This window comes from Impatiens glandulifera, chromosome 1 (genome assembly GCF_907164915.1).
Source record: "Impatiens glandulifera chromosome 1, dImpGla2.1, whole genome shotgun sequence".
In the NCBI taxonomy this organism is placed as follows: Eukaryota; Viridiplantae; Streptophyta; class Magnoliopsida; order Ericales; family Balsaminaceae; genus Impatiens; species Impatiens glandulifera.
The window spans coordinates 91,541,426-91,559,474 of record NC_061862.1 but is presented as its reverse complement, the minus strand read 5'-3'; the positions used below and the strand labels follow the sequence as shown (position 1 = coordinate 91,559,474).

Sequence of the window (18,049 nt, the reverse complement as noted above, 5' to 3'; positions counted from 1 at the left end):
TATATGCTTCAAGATCAAACCTCCCCGTCTAGATTATATAGTGGTGTTCTTGATAACGGTTATTAGTCCCAAATATTTTATTTCCTCTGCTTATGTTCTGAAAGGCACGGAATCAAAAGGAATGAAATGATCATGAAGGAACTATTCAAAGGGAAATGATGATTTTCCGGTTTGTAACTTCATACTACATTAAACTAGAGAGACTAACTTCTTAGGATTTTAAATAGGAAGAGCCAATAGATTGTCATCGGAATTGCAGTTAACGATGCTTGTAGCTGATGGTGTTGGATCTATTTGCAAAGCGTTTTATTCTTAATCTTACTTTTGAATGTAATATAGTTGGAAGTTAGGACAACATAAATCTTCGTTCCTCCAATAATTGATTTCCAAAAGCGACATACAGAAAAAGTGATAATATAATAGATTTACCGGAGCATAGTTAGCTATAACTGGCGCTAATACTAAAGGTGTTGGGTTTTGCAACAACAAAACTATGAATTTTCTTCGAAATTAAACATGTAACAAATCAGTTTCCAAATCGTCTATGACGACAAACAGATTACGAAGACTGAAATAGCACAAAGCAATAAACGACAACACAATATACGTGGTTCGGTCAAAATCGACCTACATCCACGGGAGGGATAAGTTTCACTAAATCAAAGAAATGTCAATAGTAGAAACTTAAATGCCCTGCTCTCAAATGAAAGAAGTGATTACACTAGGAATGATTGGACTACTCCACAATCAAAGACTCCCTCAATCTTTCTCTTTGAATCAGCCAAAGAACAAGAAGAAAACCAGAAAACCCTAGATCTGTAATTCACTCTCTCTCAACTTTGCTCTGTTATGAGAAAAATACCTCAAAAAAGTATTTATACTCTAACCCGTTTTCATGAAAGAAAACCCTGACCCGTTTATCCGGAATTTAAAACCCGCCCGCAATGGCAAGGAACACCTCAACAATTCTCCCCCTTCCGAGTCATGGGAGAATGTTGCTATAAACATTCATCATCGTGACGCTTCTTCCAGAACCATTCCGACTTTGGCACAACATATCTCATGCTTGCCTCTTGGCAAACCCTTTGTCATCATATCTGACCCGTTCTCATCTGTATGCACTTTCTCCAAGTATAACTCCTTCTCAAGCACTTCACGGATCCAATGGTACCTTCTTTGGATGTGTTTTGAACGTGAATAGAAACTTGGATTCTTGCTCACATGTATAACACTTTGTGAGTCACTAAACACCACAAACCTGTCTTGTGCAATGCTTATTTCTTTCAACAATTCTTTCAACCATCTCATTTCCTTACAACATTCAATAATGTCAATATATTCAGCTTCTGTAGTAGACAAAGCAACACATTTCTGTAGATGAGACTGCCATGATACAGCTCCTCCTCCAAAGGTAAACAAATTCCCTGATCTCATAGTGTCAATATCACCACTCATATCTGAATCAGAAAACCCTTCAACATGTGGTTTTCCAGTACCATAACACAAAGCGTATTTGGAAGTCCCTCGAAGATATCTCATTAGCCACTTAACCGCTTCCCAGTGTATCTTACTAGGATTTGAAAGGAAACGACTAAGTACTCCAACCGCATAAGCTATATCTGGTCTTGTACAGACCATTGCATACATCAGACTGCCTATTGCTGAAGCATATGGAACACTGCACATTTCTTGTCTTTCCTCTTCATCCTTGGGAGACATTGTCTTATTTATTTTCAAGTGTGTAGCCAATGGACAAGCAGCTGGCTTTGCCTTGTCCATACAGAATCGATTTAGAATCTTCTCAATATATCTCTCTTGAGACAACCATAGCCTTTTCTTCACCCGATCACGAATGACCTGCATTCCAAGAATTTTTCTTGCTTGACCCAAGTCTTTCATCTCAAAATACTTAGCCAAATCCTTTTTCAACTTGGCAATCTTGAGCTTGTCTCTCCCAACAATCAGCATGTCATCAACATATATGAGAAGTATAATAAAATTATTAGAAGCAAACTTTTGCACAAAAACACAGTGATCTGTAGACGTCTTCATGTACCCATGGATTGTCATGAATGACTCAAACTTAAGATACCACTGCCTTGGTGCTTGCTTCAAACCGTATAGACTTTTGACAAGTTTGCACACCTTGCTTTCCTCACCTTTCTTATTGTAACCTTCAGGTTGTTCCATATAAACATTTTAATCCAAATTACCATGGAGAAATGAAGTCTTGACATCAAGCTGTTCAACCTCAAGATCCATACAAGCAGCTATACTTAACACCACCCGGATAGAAGTCATCTTCACTACCGGTGAGAAAATCTCATCATAATCGATTCCATGTCTCTGGCCAAACCTTTGACAACCAGCCTAGCCTTGTATCTTGTCTTATTATCATCACCTTCTTTCTTGATCTTGTACACCCATTTATTTTGTAATACTTTTCTATTCTCTGGTCTTTCAACTAGATCATATGTGCCATTTTTCAACAATGACTTCATCTCTTCATCCATTGCAGTTAGCCATTCTTTCTTATGAGCATCCTCAAGAGCCTCCTTATAGCATATAGGATCCCCACAATTAGTTAGAAGGACATACTCTTTAGCAGGGTACTTAGAACTTGATCTTTTCTCCCTAGTAGACCTCCTAAGTACCTTTGTTTGTTGATTTTGTTGATTTCCATCTTCTTGTTGAACTTCAAAATCAGCCTCAACATTATCACCAAGATCAGTTGTTGTATCATTTCCATGGCCTATAGCTTGACCTTGAGGAACATCATCATCACTATCTGAGTCTGAAGCTACATGTGGCCTTGTCTCCTCAACATCATGAGACAACTCAAGACTAGAAAGGTCACGTATGTATGCATCAAACTTTTCACCATCTTCAAAATTTTCAATAGTCTGATCTTCAATAAATACCCAGCTCGGCTTCTCAAAACCTTCTTATCAACTGGGTCATAACACATGTATCCCCACTTTTCATCACCATACCCCAAAAATATGCATTGTCTGGTTTTTGCATCTAGCTTAGACCTCTCATCTTTTAGAACATGCACAAAAGCTCTGCAACCAAAAACACGTAAATAGTCATAATTAACATTTTTACCTGACCAGACGCTTTATGCACACTTATTATTCAATGGTTTGGAGGGAGAACGGTTGATCACATATACTGTAGTGCTCATGGCTTCAGCCTAGAAATGCTTAGCCAACTTGGCATGAGAGAGCATACTCCTCATTCGTTCCAGTATTGTTTTGTTCATCCTTTCTGTCACACCATTTTATTGTGGAGTCTTGGGCACAGTCTGTTCATGTCGAATACCCTGCTCTTTGCAATAATCATCAAATGAGCCTATGTACTCTCCCTCGTTATCTGACCGCACCCTCATTAGTTTACTTCCCGTCTCTCTTTCAACCAGCTTGTGAAAGACCTCAAACCTTCCTACAATCTCATCCTTGGACTTTATAGCATAGGCCCAAACCTTCCTAGATGCATCGTCTATGAAGGTTACAAAATAGGAAGCACCGCCTATGGATTTAATCTTCATAGGACCACAAACATCTATATGGACCAGTTCAAGGACATTCTTTTTCAGTTCAACTTTTGACTTACTGAAAGAGACTCTGTTCTACTTACCCTTCAAGCAATGCTCACAATTTTCAAGATGAGCATCCTTGAGATTCAGAAACTCATTCCTCTTGATCAAAACATTCAGCCCCTTTTCACTAATGTGACCTAGTCTCTTGTGCCACAACTCAGAGGATGACTCCATCAAAACAGAATATGCTGCATCATAGATAATTTTCAAATTTGTCTTGTATAAGGAACAACATTTATTACCTCGTACAACAACCAATGAACCCCTTCTTAGCTTCCATGCTCTGCCACTGAAAACATTATGGTAGCCTCCATCATCGAGCTTACCTGCTAAAATAAATTCATTCTTAAATCAGGAACATGTCTTACATCTCTCAATGTCAGGAAACAGCCCATGTTTGTCTCGATTCTAACATCACCAAGACCAACTATCTTGGACACACCACTGTTACCCAAGCGAACCTCACCATAATCACCAGCTTTGTAGGACTGAAAGTAACCTTTTTGTGGAGTAATATGAAATGAGACACCTGTGTCAACAATCCATGCTGTTTCATTTAAAGATGTGCTAAGACAAGAGTCTTGACAGTTAGAAGCATATGTCAGTTCACCATCTGAAGCATAAGTAGATGTATCTGCACTCTGTTCTTTCTTTTCTCTAGGCTTCACTGTACCCTTCACTTTATCATTTTTAAATTTCCAGCACTCGTTTTTCCAGTGACCCATTTTACCACAATAATGGCAAGCACCATCCTTCTTTGGAGCTCTAGACTTGCTTCTAGACTTGCCCCTACTCGAATCACTTCTATTATCCTTTGATCTTTCTCTATCAGCCACCAACATATAGACTTAAATGATTTATCCCCCTTTCGATTCTCCTCATCAAGTAAGGAACTGGTGACAAATGTCATGTTGACTTTACCATTTGGTGCTGAGTTGCTGAGAGTGATAATAAGTGTCTCCCAACTTGCAGGCAAAGATCCAAGGATTAAAAGTGCTTGCACCTCATCATCAAAGTTTATCTTCATACTACTCAGTTGATTCAAAATATTTTGAAATTCATTCAAGTGCTCAGCAATTGATTTATTATCAATGTACTTCAGATTCACCAGCCTTCGTACCAGTGCTGCTTTATTCCCTACTGACCTCCCAGCATAGAGAGCTTCAAGTTTGCTCCACACACCATACGCCGTAGTCTCATTCTCAACATGGTGCACAACATTTACACCAACCCAGGAACGAATAAAGCTGAAGGCCTTTCTATCTATCTTTTTCCAATCAGTCTCTTTTGTAGTCTCAGGTCTAACACCCTCATTTTCAATTGCTTCATTCAAATCATCTGAAACTAACAGATCACTAATTATTAGTTTCCATTGCCTGTAGTTTGTACCATTCAGACTCACCATATCAGGTCTAGATTTCCCCATTACTACTGCCTTAACAACTGACAAAAATCCCAGCAAAGAAACCAGTTGATCTCTTCTATGAATTTCACCAAATAACCAGCAGAGCACTCTGCTCCAATGTTAAAATAGATAACCAATCAATACTGCTCTAATACCACTGTTGGGTTTTGCAACAGCAAAACTATGGATCTTCTTCGAAATTAAACCTGTAACAAATCAGTTTCCAAATCGTCTATGACGACAAACAGATTACGAAGACTGAAATAGCACAAAGCAATAAACGACAACACAATATACGTGGTTCGGTCAAAATCGACATACGTCCACGGGAGGGATAAGTTTCACTAACTCAAAGAAATGTCAATAGTAGAAACTTACATGCCCTGCTCTCAAATGAAAGAAGTGATTACACTAGGAATGATTGGACTACTCCACAATCAAAGACTCCCTCAATCTTTCTCTCTAGATCAACCAAAGAACAAGAAGAAGAAGAAAACCAGAAAACCCTAGATCTGTAATTCACTCTCTCTCAACTTTGCTCTGTTATGAGAAAAATACCCAAAAAAATATTTATACTCTAACCCGTTTTCATAAAAGAAAACCCTGACCTGTCAACCCGGAATTTAAAACCCTGACCTGTTTACTTTTTAAGTTATTCTTGGTGTAGTGCCTCAAATTACCTTAGCTATTATCTTAATTGATCAAGTAACATTACTGTCTTATTATGTTGTTGTTATTGATGTTTTAGAATATCAAATAATATTTCTCTTTTTAATACTAACATTTACGTATTGATGATATTGATAATGTGTTTTTGAGAAATAATATAATATGTTTGCAGACTTTACCAAAACAACCAGACATAATATAATAGGTTTATCTCTTCAACCACACATAATATAATGTCTAAAACTTATTCTTTACCACCGAGCTAAATGAACATTTTATGCGTAAAACTTGATAACAATTAAAGATATGAAATTATGTTATTTTAATTATATATCTTGCAGGAATTTACATGGGGGCCGAAATGGCTGGATAGCTAAAGGAATGATGATAGACAATTTGTATGTACTTGAAGTCCCAATAAATTAATGTATGTAATAATATATATAGGGGTGAGCATTGGGTGGTTTAATCCGAAATCCAATCCAATCCGAATTCTAAATACTAATTCGGATTGGATATTTCGGATTGGACTGAGATCGGATCGGATTGAGATTGGATTGAATTGAATCGGATTGGATTATGATTATCCAAATTATCCAAACTATCTAAATAAAAATATATTTTTTAATTAATTTTCTTTAAATTAAATTTAATCTCAATATTATATATATTTTACTTATCCTCACTTAACAACGATATTTATTTTTATTTTATTATTATTATTATTATTGTTTTTTTCAGATTCAAATTTAATAATAATATAAAATTCAAATTTTAAAAAAAAAATTAAAAAAAAATTAAAAAAAAAATTGTTGACTAATTTAAAGCTGATATATATAAATATTTTTTAGTTTGGATTATCCAAACCATTTTCAATCCAATCCGTATCTGATCCGTATTAATTAGTAAAATGGTTTGGATTACTGATTGGATAAACTTAGTTTAAATTATATAGATCGAACAAAACGGATTGGTTTTATCCATTTGTTTACCCCTAAATATATCTATATATTTGTTGTAATATATAGTATGCAAATGAGAATGGAACATCCATCCAACATTAATGTGATGAAACGCTTATTCCCTTATTTGAAATTGATACGATCCATTTCGATAATATATGCAGACCTTACACGATATAATATATGTTTACAATGGAAGATTATCCCATCAAGTGTACATATATGGACTTACATGTTAATGTAAAATGAAACATGGTATATAAAATAATTGAAACATGATTCAATAAAAGGGTATAAGTTATTAGGACACATAAATGGAATTTGTGATTTGGATAACATAATGGATGTCTTATTATATTCTAGCCATGAAGAGGTTTCATAATCTATTTGTGTACCTTGGTCTTTCTAACAGCCCACCCCCGAGGATTCCAAATAACTGATTGAATAAATATGTGACATGATCATATGATTTGTGAGTGTTTTATTTGAGATTTGAAACAATATCTACACCTACAAGATGTAATTCTTGTAATTCTGCTACTTTTAGTTGGATGTGTTGACAAGATCTCTTCCAATTACAGAAAAATATTGCATTACCAAAGATTATTTATTGCAGACAAGAGGTATCCTCTGTTTTTTGTTTCTTCTAAAGTTCACATCAAACATGTATATATTCATTCAAGGTCGGAACTTTTGGAAATTCAAATGTTTCCAACCCAATGTTACATGTTCTATTAGGAAGATTATTGAGTTAAGAAATGATTGTTGGAAGCTCATCAGATACCAAAGTGGCAATGGGAAGGACGCGCGCTTCTAGTTAGACCACTGGCTTGAAACTGTTAGGAATTTCAAGTTGAATAATACTTTCCTATTGAAATCAATTGATCTGATTAATTTCACAAGTCAACCAAATCATACTAGCAGATCAGCAAAGTAATAAAGAACACCAGATTTACGTAGAAAACCCTCTCCACACGGAGGGTAAAAAACCACGGGGCAAAACCAACAGATTTCACTAATCAGTAAGAAACCGATACAATTGTTATTCTCAACTTTAAACCTAAAGTTGAGGTATACATACAGAGAAACTAATTTCATTCAAACTCAAACAAATTTAGGTTTGAGAAAACATGAAATTCCCTTTACAAGTAAGAGAGACATGAACCTGAGGGTAATCAAGACAAAGAAGGTGATACTCTGTTCTCCTTCTCTTCTTCTTCCTCTATATCTTCTTCTCTTCTTCTTCCTCTGTATTTTCTTCACTTTGTTTCTCTTGATCTCTTCACAGAACTCTCACTGAAAATTGTGGTAGAGAGAGAAACAAAATTAGGGTTTATTTGATTTTTATATTGCCTAATTGGGCTGGACCCATAAGGCCCAATAATCTCCCCCTCCAGCCCACAGAGAGAGGCACACCGATCTTCAAGTCATCACTTGGTATTCACGCCGACAAGCCGACAACAAAGCTCAAATTTGTCTTTTGGAACTATCTTCGTAAACATGTCTGATGGATTCTTATCAGTGTAAGTTTTCTTCAGCTTCATCTGCTAGTTTTCTATTGCATCTCTTAACCAATGAAATCTCACATCTCTTATGCTTAGTTCTGGAATGATATGTAGCATTCTTGCTCAAATCTATAGCACTTTGGCTATCACAGAAAACAACTGCATCTTCTTGTTGCATACCAAGCTCCAAGAGAAATCTAATCAACCACAATAGCTCTTTACCAGCTTCAATGGTTGCAATGTATTCTGCTTCTGTGGTTGACAAAGCCACACATTTCTGCAATTTGGATTGCCATGACACGGCTCCCCCTGCAAAAGTAAACACATAACCTGAAGTGTATTTTCTGTGATCCAGATCTCCAGTCATATCAGAATCAGTGTAACCTTCTAGCACATGTTCACCATTTCCAAAACTCAAACACAAATTGGAAGTGCCTCTTAGATATCTAAGAATCCATTTCACTGCTTCCTAATGTTGTTTTCCTGGATTAGAAAGGAATCTGCTTACCACACCGACTGCATAAGCTATATCTGGCCTAGTGCAAACCATTGCATATATCAAACTCCATACAGCTTAGGAGTATGGCACACTTGACATTTCATCCTTTTCTTTTTCTGTTGATGGACACAACTTCTTGCTCAATTTCAAATGGCTAGGAAGTGGACAAATTACTTTCTTTGCTCCTTGCATGTTGAATCTTTCAAGCACCCTTTCAATGTACTTCTCTTGTGACAACCAAAGTCTCTTAGCCTTTCTGTCACGGGTAATCTTCATGCCCAATATCTGGCGTGCTTGACCCATGTCTTTCAGTCCAAATGTCTTGGACATCTCTTTCTTCAACATAGCTATAAACAAAGCATCCTATCCTGCAATAAACATATGATCAACATAAATTAAAAGGATTATAAATTTTCCATTAGGAAATCTTTTGAAGAAAACACATGGATCTGCCTTGGTTTTCTGGTACCCATGACTCATCATAAAGGAGTCAAATTTCTTGTACCACTGTCTCGGGGCTTGTTTCAAATCATATAGACTCTTCTTCAATTTGCAAACCATGTTCTTTTTTTCTTTCACTTCAAATCCCTCTGGTTGCACCATATAGATCTCTTCTTCAAGGTTACCATGAAGGAATGCAATTTTTACATCAAGTTGTTCAAGTTAAAGATCTAGGCCAAATACTAGACCTAACACTGCACGAATGGAAGTCATCTTTACCACCGGTGAAAAAATTTCCTCAAAGTCGATGCCCTGTTTCTGTCCAAAATCCTTTACAACCAGTCGGGCTTTGTACTTCATAAATTCTCCATTTTCATCTCTCTTTAGCTTGAACACCCATTTATTTCTCAAGGCCTTTCTGCCCTTAGGAAGCTCCACAAGCTCATATGTGTCATTTTCTTGCAATGACTTCATCTCGTCTTTCATTGCATCCTGCCACTTAACTTTGTCTTTGTGAGCTTGTGCCTCCTGAAAACTTTCTGGCTCTCCTTTTTCTGTCAACAGGATATACTCTGAAGAAGGGTATCTTTTAGAAGGTTTGTGCTCTCTTTCTGATCTTCTTACTTGGGGCTCTTCTGGCTCCACTTGATGATGTTGCTCCTCCTGCATAGAAGCATCATTAACAATATCATCATCATTGCTACCATTCATGTCAGAGGTTTCTTCAGCAACTTCTTCATCATGTTCATCTTCATTTGTTACTGCTAACTGTACATATGAAGGAACTGGTATGAGTTCTATGAACTCATCAACCCTCTCTGAATTCACGTTGATTTCTGGACTTATCCCTGTCTGACCTTCAAAGAACACAACATCTCTGCACCTGACAATTCTCTTCTTTTCTAAGTCCCATAACCTGTACCCAAATTCTTCATTTCCATATCCAAGGAAAATACATGGAGTTGCTTTATCATCCAACTTGGATCTTTGTTCCTTTGGAATATGCACATATGCTTTGCATCCAAAAACCCTTAGATGTGAGTATGAAACATTCTTCTTAGACCATACTGTTTCTGGTATCTCGAATTTCAAAGGAACAGATGGCGACCTGTTTATGAGATAGCAGGCTGTGCGAACTACTTCTCCCCAAAACTCTTTTGACAACTTTGCCATCTTCAGCATGCATCTCACCTTTTCTACAATGGTGCGATTCATTCTCTCAGCCACACCATTGTGCTGCGGAGTTCCAGGCACTGTCTTCTCATGTCGAATACCATATTTGGTACAGTATGCTTTAAATTCCTTGGAGGTATACTCTCCCCCGTTATCAGAGCGAAGACATTTCAGCTTACTGTCTGTCTCTCTTTCTACCATGACATGGAACTCTTGAAAGTAATTGAATACCTGGTCTTTTGTTCTCATAAAATAAACCCACACCTTTCTAGACGCATCATCAATAAATGTTAAAAAATATCGATTTCCACTCAATGACTCCACTTCAAAAAGACCACACACATCAGAATAAATCAAGTCTAACACATTATGTTTTCTTTCTGATGTCTGACTAAAAGAGACTCGATGTTGCTTACCAAATGGGCAGTAGTCGCATAGATCTAGAACCTCATCTTTGGTTGAGGGGATGTGCAGCTTCCTGACCAGAATTCGCAGCCCTTTCTTACTCATGTGGCCAAGGCGTTGATGCCACAGATTTAGAGAGCTTTCAGCTTGTACTGCATTCAGATCATCTTTGAGTACGTTCACATGTGTTCTGTACAATGAGTGCCACGACTTCCCTTTTGCTACAATCATTGATCCTTTGCTGAGTTTCCATTCACCACCACCAAGATAATGCTTGAATCCATCTTTGTCCAATGCATCACCTGATATCAAATTTAGACGCAAATCATGAATATGCCGCACATCTTTTAGTGTTAACCGATGCCCCTATTCTGTCTGCAAATAAATGTCACCAACACCCACAATGCTTGAGTGACTAGTATTACCCATCTTCACTGTACCAAGATCTCCAGCCTTGTACGTGGTGAAGAACTCTTTATTCGGTGTAACATGATAGCAAACACCTGTATCAACTATCCACTCAACTCCTTGGTGATCTTCTACATGTAGATATTGTTCCTTTTCACAAGAAAGAATAACTACATCCTCTGCAGTTACTGTGGCTGTAGTATTTCTGTTTTCATCATCTTTTTTCTGATTTTTGCCTTCATTCTGTAGTCTTTTCCAAGCTCTACAATTTTTCTTCATTTGACCTTCTTTACCACAATGATAACATTCTCTTCCCTTAGATTTTGATCTGCCTCTTGACTTGCTATGGCCTCTTGATTGTTGTCGGTGTTCAGCTCTTCCCCTGTTCTATGTGACTAGTGCCTGTGCACTATTTGTATTAGTTGACTTCCTTCTTGTCTCCTCATTGAAAAAGCTGCTAGTAACTATACTCATAGTAAGCATACCATTCGGAGCTGCATTAATAACTGTCACAACCAATGTCTCCCAACTGTCAGGAAATGATCCCAATAGCAATAAGGCTTGTAGCTCATCTTCTAAGGTCATCTCCATCACTGATATTTGATTAATCAAGCTCTGGAACTCGTTTAAATGCTTAGCAACACCTGTGCCTTCTCTGAATTTCAGATTTACCAACTTTCGGATTAGAAACGCTTTGTTACCTGCCGTTTTCTGCTCATACAATGACTCTAGCTTCTTCCATAGCTCATGAGCACTTTTCTCACTTGCTACATGGTGATAAACACTATCATCAAGCCATTGTCTGATTGTGCCGACTGCTTTCCGGTTCAGTTTTATCCAATCAACTTCAGCCATCTCTTTTGGCTTTGCACTACCTCCTTCAACTGGCTCATACAGATCCTTACAATAAAGGATGTCCTCCATTTTGGATTTCCAAATCTGCCAGTTATTGTTTGTCAGCCTGATCATAGTGCTACTGCCTTCCATCTGAACCTGAGAAAAGCACTCTTCAATAGAATGTAAACCTAATAGCTTTGATACCACTTGTTAGGAATTTCAACTTGAATAATACTTTCCTATTGAAATCAATTGATCTGATTAATTTCATAAATAAACCAAATCATACTAGCAGATCAGCAAAGTAATAAAGAACACCAGATTTACGTGGAAAACTCTCTCAACACGGAGGGTAAAAAACCACGGGCCAAAACCAACAGATTTCACTAATCAATAAGAAACCGATACAATTGTTCTTCTCAACTTTAAACCTAAAGTTGAGGTATACATACAGAGAAATTAATTTCATTCAAACCCAAACAAATTTAGGTTTGAGAAAACATGAAATTCCCTTTACAAATAAGAGAGAAATGAACATGAGGGTAATCAAGACAAAGAAGGTGATACTCTGTTCTTCTTCTCTTCTTCTTCCTCTATATCTTCTTCTCTTCTTCTTCCTGTGTATTTTCTTCACTCTGTTTCTCTTGATCTCTTCACAGAACTCTCACTGAAAATTGTGGTAGAGAGAGAAACAAAATTAGGGTTTATTTGGTTTTTATATTGCCTAAGGCTGGACCCATAAGGCCCAACAAAAACTAGACCTATTATCCATAGCACTAATCTGTTTAACGAATTAAACCTATAAACTTGAATTTAAAAATGCTACAATGGAGGATATTTGGTCAGGGTAGTGGAATATGAGCTCAAAAAGACTACATAAGAATAAATCATTCTTCAAAAAGCCTTAGACTTGAATTTTAGGAAAGAGGATAAACAGCAATGGAAAATGTAATGCTCTATATATCTGGGACACATACAAAATTAGAATGATAGCCTGAAAGCCAACTGGGACAAACTTGATTGGTCCAAATCAGCGGCCCTTAGGCACAAATTTATACTTTGGATCAAAGACATTGAAGATGAAACATACCCCTTTGTGAACAGGATAAAGAAACTCTTGATCATTTATTCTATATTTGTCCATTTTCTAACATAAACTGGTATATTTTTGCTTCAATCAGAAAAAAAGGAGCTTACACGGGATAAGCATTTTTTGATCTTTGTGGCTTTTAAATTCTTACATTGTTTTTCTTAATTTTTGCATTTAAAATTGATACTGGTAAGACATCAAGTTTAAATTAAGACCTAAAATTAACTCAACAGTGAACATTTATGAACCTTTCCATTCTTGTGCATGTGTTAAAATTTATCCAACAAAATTTTTAACTATTAGAATGAGCGGTTATGTTTCCTTACTATATCTTAGGAACATGGCATATGGTGTTATTTCTTTTTAGCTCCTCCAATGATACATCTCAAAAGAAAACCTTAAAATCCTCTATTTAGTCAAGCCTTAAGTCAATTTCAGAACAAAAGTCTTGACAAGAAGATGTTTTCATGATTTGTAATTCATTTGGCGGGATTCTACTATTATTCATTAAAAGTGGGAATTTACAAAAACAAAGAAAGAAAGTCATTCATGGCATTGTTTTCTTGGATTACAGATATATATTTTCTTTGTTATTGAAATGAGTATTTAATAATTTATAGTTAAATATCTTTCTTTGTTATTGAAACATGAAATTGATCTTGTAATAGGGGTTGTAAACAGAAGATTCCATGTTTGGTTGAAATATATTTCAAGTGTAGGAGTAACTAGTAACTAGGTGATTTTTATATTTATGTTGATCATCGCTCCGACAAAATATTATATTATTTTGCATTATTAACTAATTATTGAACTGCATTATTTATACCTTAATTAGTCAGTAATGCATTATTTATTAAGGGTTTGAAAATGTGTTAATCTTAGCCAGTCTGAAATATTCTTCTCTGAATCTATGCTCGTTAGCAGAAAATCTTGTTTGGTGGATATTTTAGGTTTGTCATTAGATGTTTTTCATAATGGGTGCAAAAACTCGTTTTAAAGTCTCTTGGGATCTGATTATCTCTAAGATGGAAAAAACTCTTTATCTTGTAAAACAAGATGATCTCTTAGGGAGATCATATTGCACTAGTAAAAAACAGAACAACAGCGACAGGAAATATTGTCGCTATTGCTCAATGTACTGTCACTAAAGGTTAATAGCCACAGTAATCATACATGTCGCCAACCGACGCTATTGCTTCTGTAGCTAAAAATGAGGCTACAGGAGCATATACTGCATATACTGTCGCTATTGGTTGACTACAGTAAAAGAATACTGTTGCTAAAGAAGTGGCTAAGGGAATTATATACTGTCGCTAAAGAGTAGTTACATTAATTTAAAACAATTACTAATTTATTTTATAATTTACTAAATTTAACATTAATGAAAAAATTTCAAATATCTTGAAACAAGATTTGTTATTAGTAAAACTAAATATTCATATTACTAAAACAAACCTACATAATATTTCTATAAAATAGAAACATTATTTCTCAATTTTATAAAATAAAAATAAAATACATCAAATATAAGTTTGAGCATGTACTCTCCATTTATTTCTTAAAAATCTCCCTGCATAGTCATCAAATTAGTTGAATTCCCAAACACTTGCTAAAAACCTGTCAAATATCAAATAATGAATGAGAAGATAACATCATCAGTACCCTATCATCAATAGAATACTATAATTTATTCAATATAGTCATAATCATGTTCAATCATATGAATCACAATTAAGTCATTCAAACTCAATTCAATCTAATTTAAAACACAAATAAAATTAAGTTAAAAAGAGTTTTGAGTCTACTGCATTTTAAATCTAATTTTGTGTAAACACTAATTACATACCAATACTGTAAAGGACTTTTAGACATACAAGTTGGAAAAAGATCATCCCATCATATTCATCACCATGGTCACTACTTTCTACAGTAAATAATGATTTGAAGAATAATAAAAGACTCACCTCAAAGTACCGAGTAGACAGGGAATTCGCGTGGCTTTCGTTTCACTAGCCAAAACTAAACAACATTATGCTCATCTTCTGTTTACAGCAAAAATGTTATCATCACTAAATCAAGTTTATTTTTCTACAGCCCAATTTTGATAACAAAACAACGAAAACTCACCATCTTCACAATTAAGGCATCCAACAATCCTTTTATTGTCTCCAATGCATCAATGTTCTCCGATCTGTGACATTTAGAGATTATCAAAATGGAATCTATTCTTGTACATTAACATATGACCTTTAGAGGAGACATTAACAATCCTTCATTCTCTTTGGCTATCACGAACTGTCTTCTTCATGATCTCCAACACCTCATTTGTCAATAGGAAATGACCTAAACAAAAAAAGATAAGATTCATTCTGAAATTTTCTAGCAGATTTCTCATTCAGATGTGGATTTAGATTGAACCAAAATCACAAACTACAATCAATACAAGTTGGACACAAACCTAAATGATTGGTGGAAAATTGTAGTTCAATATTGTCTTGGGAAAGCGTGAATTGAGGAGCCATTACACCTGCATTATTACTTTAAACTAGGGAAGAACAAAATAAGACACGTGAGAAAGAAAGATAAGCAATGGTTAGCAATCTCATCCAATAATGTCAATCCAATCGATCTATAATTTTGTTAGCAATCTCATCCAATGATCCAACAATGAATGTGATGATAGTAAAATTATCAAATTAACAACTATATAACAAAAAAAAAAGTAAAATTCAATTGAAATAGAAGAACCTGAAATCAACACGTTCTTTTTTGTATTCTTGGCCAAAATCAACCCATTATTTCCCAATTGAACTAGCATAACCTGAAATCAATTTCAAATAAATTATTATTCTTTAGATCATATTTTAATACCAAAACAGTTGAATAACTTGATACAAATAAACTCACATTTCATTTCTCCCGAGATTAATAATAATACCAGTATTATCGGAAAGATTAAAAAACAAAAATATATAAAACATGTAGAATTTAATGAAATGAAGAACACAAAACCAAAACTATCATAACAAAGTTTCTTACACAACTTAGATATTAAAATTGACACACCTATGTAGTGGAAACCAGCACCAAGCCAGGATGGTCAGCCAAGTAACATTTATCCTCCCACTGTATGCAAACAGTTGAAAACTAACAGTGAATATAGAGGTGGTGATTATATATCACAACCAGCAGAATCAAAAGAAAATGATCACTTAAATGTTGAAATTATGGATAGAAATGACAAAAAAAATTGGAAACCATGAAAAATAGGTAAATTTGAAGTTAGTTAGTAAGTTAGTATGTGAATATGTATAAATTTTACATAGCAAAATTCATTCATAGGCAATTCATTTATATTGCATAAATTTTACATGATTATTTAAGTTATTTTCTAGAAACTTAGGTAATTATTTAATAGAAGGCCAGATACCTTTAAATATACATGATTATCTATATTCAAGCTCAAGAAATATGTGTAAGTAACCTCCACATTTATTAACAAGGTGCAAGGATATTAACTACCTAGTCTATAACCTTGGATGTCACGGTAGGAATTCTTATTAGAATACCAATCATCTCTTTTGTCTCCTATCATAGGCCACATTATTCCCCAAGACAGGATACACCCAAGAAGCAAGGATACATTGACTTGGTGTGGACAAATCATTCCAACTCAGATATTTGAGAAGTCGAAGTAAAACATGTCAAAATAATAGATTAATTGAAAGGAACTGGATTTATTGAAGCTTAAGTAATTAATCACTTATTTTTTATAGGCTTAGACTAAATATAGGGAAAGATGAAAAGGCACCATCTATTTTCTACAGTAAAGAACCAGAACCATTGGAAGAAGCTCCACAATAAACTTAAGGAGGAAAACTTACCAAGAGTTTTCACTTGCTTCCTGCATATATAAAAGTATTAGAATCATCATATGATCTATATCAGAACAAAAATGACTAATAATTTCTAACTAGCAATGAGGATTAAGGAGAATGAGTCAGTTGTTACAATTCTCACTTTGCTAACTAGCAAGTAGGGATGATCCAGAGGAAGAAGCAGAACCCTCGTTTTCTCCTCCTAAAGGTCTCGTTTTCCCCTGAAATTGGACTAGGAGCCCCAACACTAACCGATGATGTTGATGGTCTAAGAGAACTATCAGGAGCAAGGCTGCGCAAATACAAATGCAATTCAACAAAGATCATCAATTAATTCATTACATTATAACATCTAACAACATACCTAGAGTAAGACTGTCAACGCTCACTACAAACAATTTAAAGAGATAGATAGATCGATCACTAAACAAACAAACAAATCAGAAGTTGAAAGTGAGATCTAGAAATGAATTAAGGAGGTTTGGAAGCAGTAGCACTCACGATCGCAAATGATGAGAGGTGGATGAGAGAGACGGTATGCATTAAGACGAGTCATGGCTTTGGTAACATTCAAAGTGACGCCAAATTGAGCGTTCTTTCTGAAAGCGAAGCAATACACTGAGCATTGTTTTTCAAAACAAAACAGTTTTGATACATGAAAAACAAGTTCCTTGTGGTTTCATATCGGTGCTTCCGGTGGAGACGTAAGACAAGCCATCGACCATTTCGAGGACTATATTAGTACAGCCAACCATCGGTGGTGGAGATTTAGGAGTGGCGGAGGAGTGACCAATGAAGAAAACATAGAGAACTTACAGTAGTAGAACAGGAACCGACTTGATGGTCGCCATTATAGATACTTGGATTAGAATGAATTCTGCCTACTTGGATTGGAGTGAGAAATCTGATCACGCAAGGTGAGGGAGAGACGAGAACTGGCTTGCAAAGTGATTTAGGCTTTGAATATTCATTCCTAATGTTTTTAGGTTAAAAGAAATATAAGTGGGCTATTATTTAAAAAATGGGTTGATTGGGCTTATATAATGGATATTTAATATTTGTTTTCAAAATTATAACTTATCATTAGGATGGGTTAAAAATTTATTAAAAAAGAATAGGCCTACAGGAAAATATTAGTTAATTGATTCCTAATATTATTCAAAAAATATGTCAATA

The 18,049-nt window shown here is 35.3% G+C and overlaps 1 long non-coding RNA gene across 1 annotated transcript; it reads right to left on the bottom strand.

The window, feature by feature from the left end:
* Positions 1 to 14,398: 14,398 nt before the first annotated feature.
* Positions 14,399 to 17,767, bottom strand: LOC124922698. The gene is made up of 8 exons (XR_007097855.1): positions 17,375 to 17,767; positions 17,016 to 17,165; positions 16,880 to 16,899; positions 16,062 to 16,121; positions 15,454 to 15,816; positions 15,123 to 15,338; positions 14,960 to 15,037; positions 14,399 to 14,612 (listed from the first exon to the last, which is right to left on the bottom strand). It is a non-coding gene; the product is annotated as an uncharacterized LOC124922698 (long non-coding RNA).
* Positions 17,768 to 18,049: the final 282 nt, after the last annotated feature.